Below are 7,346 nucleotides of genomic sequence, written 5' to 3' on the forward strand. Positions count from 1 at the left end.
TATGATTTACTTGATTACTTGATAAATTACTCGATAGTACTTAATTATGATATAATTGACTATAATTACTTAATGTATGATCTAATTGATTATGATCTACTTGATTAATTGATAAAATACCTGATTGTACTTGATTATGATCTAATTGATCATAGTTACTTAATTTATTATCTAATTAATTATGATCTACTTGATGAATGATTACTTGATTAACTGATAAATTACCCGATAGTACTTGATTAATATATAATTGATCATAGTTACTTATTTTAAGATCTAATCGATTAATAGTTACTTGATTAATTTATCTAATCATTAATAATTACTTGAGTAGTTGATCTAATTAATTATGATATAATTGATGAAAATTATTTGATTAATTGACCTGATTGATTATGATCTAATTGATCATATTACTTGATTTATTATCCAATTGGTTCACCAATTGCCCAGTTGGTTCGAACGGATCAACGCCAATTTGCTAAATAAATGGTTTGAAGTTTGAATTGAACTAATCAAACTGAATGAATCATTGGTTTGATTCTAGCATAAATCAAATCGATTAACCGGTTTGGTCTAGTTCTAGTAGCATTGTATGTAATCAGTTGTGATTGGTTGAATTTTCGGTATGGTTAGACATGATTGTTTAATTTTTGATTAGCTATGAATGGTTGAGAGCTAGCTAGTTCAAACGGGTCCATTTCAGTTTGCTAAATAAAGGGTTTTGAGCTTGAATCGAATTGGTCAAATTGAATGAATCATTTGTTCGATTCTAGCTTAAATTGAACTGACCAATCGGTCTAGTTCGGTTTTAACAACACTATATGAAATCAATTGTGATTGGTTGAATTTTTTGTGTGGTTAGTCATGATTGGTTGAATTTTTTGTTGGCTATGATTAATTGAGATATTGGTTAAAATTTTGGTGAGATGTGATTGGTCAAAGAAGAGGAGGACTATGATTAGTTGAGAGATTGGTGAGAAGTGATTTGTCAAAAAAGAGGATGGCTATAATTGGTTGTATTTTGGAGGGAAATGGTTTTGAAAAGAAAGTAAACTAATTTGGAGTCAAAATGGTCTAAATGTAAAGTAGACATTTCACATCCTTTATACATTTTTTTGTAAACTTCTTTCTATTAAACTGAGGGTTTTCCATCCTCTAGCACTACTCTAAGAAACAATAATGATATTCAGCTCAAATTGAGCTAACTTAAATGGGTTAAAAAAGTAAATTTAGTCAAAAGTGTATTAAATACTCTAAGTTCTTTTACACTTTTAACCGTATTAGCCATTTAAATCATCTTTTGAGCTTTATAAACCATTTAACTATTTACTTTTTAAAATTTAAATTTCACCATCTTTTTCATTTAATTTTAACAAGCAATTAATTCCATTGTTTTAAAATTGAATTGAACCGGCCAATGAGACTGGTTTAATCAGAAATAAGAATTTAATTCGATTTAATTTTAACAAGCAATTAATTCCATTATTTTAAAATTGAATTGACCAACCAATCAAACCAATTTAATCAAAAATTAGAATTTAATCTAGTTTGATTTAATTAATAACTGAAAACCCATCCAGATGAAAAATATTTGCAAAATAGGAGGGATTTTGTGGGTTTGATCTCACAACTTTAGTTATCTTATGTGGACAAGGAACCATCTAAACCACTTACTTAATCTTTTACATATATCATGCTTACTTTCAAAATTAACAAATTATTTTTTAATTGTATTTAATTTTTTTATGATTTGTACTTTTTACTTTTTCTTTACCTTATTTTATTTCTTTTCTAATCTTAATATTACTGTTCTCTAAAAATGTCTGCATGACCGACCAATTACTAATATATAGTGAAAGCATTTTATGCTTATGTTTAATATTTTACTTTCATTTTATTTATGAAATAAAAACTTTTTCTATTATTTAAATTATTTATATTAATTTAAAATAACCGAAATTATAAACCTATAACTATTACAAAGAAAATTGAAAAATCTTAATTTTATCCATTTATAATTTAAATAATTAATGATGTTAATAATATGATATATTAATATATTAACTTGAATTATTATTTTTTATATTATTATTAATTTTATAATATTTATTTAATAGTATACCAATTATATTCTCATTCAACTTCGGTTGATCCTTAAATTCTTAACCATCTACTTTCATCAATTCAATGATCATGTTAGATTTGAAAACCTTGATTAATTTCAATATCCACCAAACTGGCTAGCTAAGTCAGATTAACCAAAATCTATATCACTATTCGGTTTGATCTGGTTAAAAATCACGAGTCTTTTTTATTTGGAAAGAAAAACCTTTTTTTTTGGCGGTGTCGAACCCTCGACTTATGGGAGAAAATAAAAGAACATTTTCATTTAATCAATATGTGCCCAGTTTATTTTAATGCTATTTAAAATTATTTAATTAGTTTCTTATTCAATTTTTTCATGTATAAAAATTTAATATATTAAAATTTATCTTCATCAATATTTAAATGATTATTTTATTTTTTACTATAAATATTTATTTTATAATAAGATAATAATTATTTGTAAAATATATTAATCTATTAATTATAATAATATATTACAATTTTTTTAAAATATTATTAATACATATATCAATATTTATTTAATAGTACATTGATTAAATCTTGATTTTACCGCAATTGAATTTTAAATTCTTAGCTCTCTTTTTTACCTATTCAATAATTAAATTGGGTTTGAATATCTTAATATTAACTCATATTGAACTCATTTGATCATAACCTTCATTTCCTTATTTGCAGAACCCTATTTCTCTTCCTCTTCCTCTATCAATAACACCAAGTATATTGAGTGTTTGCGACGAGTTTGAATTTTGTATGTTAGATATCCATTACTCAAACCAGTTTATATAAATAATTAATTAAATATAAAATATATTTTTTATAATAATATTTATAAATTTTTATATATTATATTTTAAATAAATAAAATTTAATCTGAAGTTTATACCATAAAGTCTAAGAGAAGAGAGATAAGATACCCTATTTGATATATATAAGAATTATAAATGAAGTAATGGATTAGGAGTAATAGCAATACATATTACATATGGTGTAGCTTTAAATATAATCTAATTGTGTTTGTGAATATCATTTACAATTTCAAAGTTTTATATTAAAATTATACTAAAATAATAAATATTATTATACCCTTATTGTTATATATATTTAAATAGTATATATTATAAAGGTGATATGGTCCATAAACCAAATTGTAGCATATATTGAACAAGGTTTTAAACTCGGTCATGTTATTAAACCGATAAAAATAGATAACTAAGGGTTTAAAATTCAACCAGGTATACTAATAAATAAATATTATATTGTTAATAATAATGTTTATATTATAATTAATAATTTTTTACATCTTATAAATAATTATTAAAATAAATTCATTTAAGTTTTAAATATTTTTTAGAAAATAAATAAAATTTAAAATAATATTATTTAATTATTTCTGAAAAATTTTATAATAATAAAATTTATTCATGTTAATGAAATATAAATATTAATATATTTAAATTATATAACACAATAATTAGAAAAATTTCATATACTTTTTTAAAATTTTAAAAGATAATAAAATAGAAAAATAATTTAATAATTTAATTTAACATATTAATAAAATAAATTATTGATATTATTAATTATTTAAATTATAAGTGGGTGAAGTTAAATTTTTTTAAGGTTAATAATTATTAATTATTATATATTAATATAATATAATTTAATAAAAGAAATAATTAATAAAATAAGCAACTAATATAATATATGCATTTATTGTATTGAATTTATAAAGTGTTGCATTAGATCATATGGTCATTGGTTACAAAATATCTTTTAAGGTGCCAGGATCGAATTTCGGCATCTCCTCTCTATTTTTTTTTGTGTTTGAAGTGTACTGGTTCGTTTGTAATATTTATTTCAAACCAGTCAGATTTTAGGTTTGTTGGTTACTCGATTGGTTTACATTAGATTGATCTGATTCTATGAAATTTAAATTTAACACTTAAATCGAATCGATTACTGATCTAATTTTTAATTAAATTGGTTTGATTGATCGAATCGATTTAGTAATCAATGCATGTATAATATATCGTATCAAAAACTACCTTCAAGCCATCAGGCTTTTCTATAGGTAAATTAGTCATAAAAATATTTCTTTTCATTACTTTTCATCAATTAAGGATATGGTTAATGAATTTGAGTTGATTCAATTTAAACTATTTAGCACTACTCTTATATTAAAAAGATCATGTGCTTCTAGTATATTAATAATTAGCCAATACGTATTTGGTTAAGTTCAAAAAGAAATCTTAACGTTTGGTTATTACTTTTTGATATTGCCAAGAAAAAAAAAAGTTAGCTAGCTGGCCTTACTTAAGAGGTAAAGTGGCAACAATTATTTACTTATTATATTAAATTGAATATAATTTTTTATTTCTAAAAATTATAATAAAATTAAAAATAATAAATCAATTAAAAAAGTTGAATCAAAATCCAACTAATTATTTTATTATTATTAATTTTTACAACTCCTAACTAAAATCTGGCAAATCTCAGTACAATTGACACACGTACCCATAAAATGGATTTGAAAAGTTCAAAATCCAATGAAATATATTTTATTTTTCCTACTCCCTACTGACATCTGACAAATCTCAGTACAATTGACAAACGTACCCATAAAATGGATTTGAAAAGTTCAAAATCCAATGAAATTTATTTTATTTTTCCTACTCCCTACTGACATCTGACAAATATCAGTACAATTAACACGCACACCTATAAAAAATTCAAAATAGAACGAAAGATTTTTTTTTCCAGATAAATTTTGATAATTTTTCTTAAATTTATTTGATTAAAATATTATAATTTTTTAATTTAAAAATATAATATAAAATTTCATTAATTTTTAAGCTTTATAAAATAAAATTTTTTACCTTTTAATTATCAATTTTTCAGTTAAATGATGATATATATAATTTCAGCATTAAATTTAGTCATTATTTTTTTTTTCTTAAGTCATACGTAAATTAAATTTTTTTTTTCTATAGACAAAATAATTTTTCATGCGTAAAAAAAATAATTTTACACTTTGTATAAGAGAGGAGAGAAAAATATTTATTAAGTGCTATACGAAAGCTATTCATATTAATTTCTAACTAAAAAATTAATAACTAAAAGTAAAAAAAATTTTACTATATAAAATTTAAAAATTTCAAAAATTTTATATTATATTTTAAAATTAAAATATTATAATATTACAAACATATAAATCGAGGATTTATCCCTTTTCCTATTCCCAACTAATACACATAAAAGCAATACATCACATATTTATAAATAAATAAATTTTTTAATAAAAATACGAAAATGAGATTTTATGTAAATGTAAGGAAAGAAACATATTGAAAAAGGTTACAGGTGCGTATATGATTCTTAAAGATTTTGAAAATCATACTGAATTAGTTAGAATCATATTTTAAATTTATTTTATTATTTTAATTCTTCACTAAAATGTAAAATTGAAGATTAGTTTTATATTTTTTTTATAATTTTTTAATATATTATATGCTTAATATATATATATATATATATAATTTAATATTATATTTCATTTTTCTAACTTTCTTTAATAATTTTAATTGTAAACACATTAGATCACTTTTTAATTTTTAATTATAATTATATTTTTATATTATATAATATTATTACTTGTTTTATTTTATATATATATATATATATATATCTTATAATTAAAAATTATATAATTAAGAAAAAATAAAAAGGTACATGTTATATGGTTCGTGTATTATATATTAATGATCAACTTTAAAGCATAAATAATATTATAATTATAACTTTTCATTTTTCTGAAAAAAAGAGTAACTTTTTGTGAGAACAATTATATAAAATAATCAAGAATCAAAATCCAAATTAAAATTATATTGAATCAAATTAAAATTAAAATATCAAGAATGAAATCAAAATATCGAGAGTCAAACAAAACTTGTATCAAAAATCTAGTTGAATTTCAATTTTTAAGCACAATCAAACTCAAATTAAAGCCACACAGTAAATAATTTCTCCAAATCAAAATTATTAATTAGGTGTCAATAACTTTGATTTGATGGTTATGTGAGATTACAATTTTCATTTTCTAGCGGAGGAATGTCTAGGTCATATGGCACAAAAAATTAAGAGTTTAAATAAAAATTTTAAATTACTAAAAGAATAAATTTGGACCTCTAATTTAAGTCTAATTAATAAGAATAACTATTATTTAGCCTTTTTTTTAATTATTATACAACCTATTATCAAAATAATAATTTCATTAATGTTAAAAAAAATACTATGTTGCATATTTTGGACAAGTTTAGGTAAATTTCTTGCATTTTTAAGCTTTTTATGCTGTAATAAAACTATTGGATAGATGGAAAAACTGAGGTCTTTCAGGAGAAGATTGACTTGAATGAGAAGAATAATATAGTAACTCTTATTGGTCTGGAAGGTGATGTATTCAAGATTTACAAGGTCTATACTGCCATAGGGGAACTCACACCCAAGAATCAGGGGAGCTTGGCAAAGTTGACTCTTAAATATGAGAAGCTGAATGAGAATGTTCATGTTCCTCATAATTATATGAATTTTTGGATTAGTATGACTAAGGATATTGATGAAGGAATCTCCAAATGAAAGGATATACGCGGGGACTAAGTTTGGCAGCAGCAATACATTTGTGGTTGCTGAAACAAATATATATATATATATATATTGCAGCAACAATTATTACCACAAAAAGGTTATTAATGATAATAACAATAAATAATAATTATTGTCATATATTTTTTTATATACTATTAAGAATAATTACTTATGTTACTGTCGTGTATTAATTTTATATTATAAAATTAATATTATTGTAAAATTTTTGCTATTAATTTTAACATTTATTGTAGTAAGCTTTTATCCAATTTTATAATTAGGAATTTTTAATTTGAATAATTCCGATTTTACGTAAATTTTTACATTTATCATATGGTAATATTTTAGTTAAATATTCTTTTTTTTTTTAAAAAAAAAACTTCTAGTCAATTATTCAGCAAAAATTATTAGATAAACATGATTAAAAATAATAACAATTCCTTATTACCAATTATAATCAAATTGTGGAAAAAAAAAATCTAGGGAAAGTAAAACACACCTTTTCATGCAAAAAGGAAAAATAAATTTAAATCCCTACCTTTAAAATTAGTTTTCCTTCACTTTCTCTCCTTCCA

The sequence above is a fragment of the Hevea brasiliensis genome, chromosome 12, assembly GCF_030052815.1.
Source record: "Hevea brasiliensis isolate MT/VB/25A 57/8 chromosome 12, ASM3005281v1, whole genome shotgun sequence".
NCBI classification, from domain to species: Eukaryota; Viridiplantae; Streptophyta; class Magnoliopsida; order Malpighiales; family Euphorbiaceae; genus Hevea; species Hevea brasiliensis.